Below are 889 nucleotides of genomic sequence, written 5' to 3' on the forward strand. Positions count from 1 at the left end.
GTGATTGACTAGATGAGTTTTAAGAAGTGTCTGCTGCAATCAACAACAAAGTTTAGGCTTTTACTATACAGACGTAAAGGATATGTTTCCCTTCACATATTTGGCTCCTTTCCCAAAGCTTTATGTCAGTCTTTTCCCCTTGTGCTTAATTCGGAACCACTCCCATCTTCCACTGCTGAGCAAATCAGTTCACTTTCTGCAAGTAGGAGGGTCTTCCTGCTGTAGCAGCAGCCCCTCTCTGCTGTCAGAGCTGATGCAGCTCGGGTAGGGTCTGTGACAGGGTCTGTCCATACACGGCACAGAGCCCAGCTCACAGGGTTATATTGCACAGAAAAAGTGGGGTGAGAATTCATAGCTTGTGTAGCAGCCTCAGTGCTTTCTGCTGTCTCTACATTTTAAAAAAAAGAGAAGAAAAGGGAATCAAACATAATATGAGCTTTCATTAGCTGTAAAGCCCAAAGAGCAGCAGGAAAGCAGGTTCGCTCCTGCCTTTTTGCCACAGAGATGGAATTCTGCTCTTGCCACCTCTTCTGCTTTTCCTGGTGGCTCAGCTCTGATTCCTGTCCCTCCTTGGTTTTCCCCAGGTCATAACACACATTCCTTTTGCAAGGTAGGACAAGTGAGATGGATATCTTCTGTACTCTGTCAAGGGAGGAGAGTAGTAGCTACTTATAAGCCTTATTGGATCAGGGAGCTAATTGGCAGTTCACAAAGAGTATTGCCACCAATCTGCTTGTACTGCAGGCACTCTTGCTTATCTTGCTTTTTGGCCACCAGTGGTGTGAAGTGGTAATAAAGTGTAACCATTTATGACTCTGAAGAGAGGACTACTTCTCCATGTACTAGTTTGCCATGATTCACACTTTCGGCTATTTTTGTGCAATTCCTG

General features: G+C 44.9%; 1 protein-coding gene across 11 annotated transcripts in view; it reads left to right on the forward strand.

The window, feature by feature from the left end:
- Positions 1-889, forward strand: part of ARID1B (AT-rich interaction domain 1B) — a 296,599-nt gene that overhangs the window by 267,961 nt on the left and 27,749 nt on the right. The gene's annotated exons all lie outside the window — the stretch shown is intronic.

This window comes from Corvus brachyrhynchos, unplaced genomic scaffold, assembly GCF_000691975.1.
Source record: "Corvus brachyrhynchos isolate BGI_N302 unplaced genomic scaffold, ASM69197v1 scaffold14, whole genome shotgun sequence".
NCBI classification, from domain to species: Eukaryota; Metazoa; Chordata; class Aves; order Passeriformes; family Corvidae; genus Corvus; species Corvus brachyrhynchos.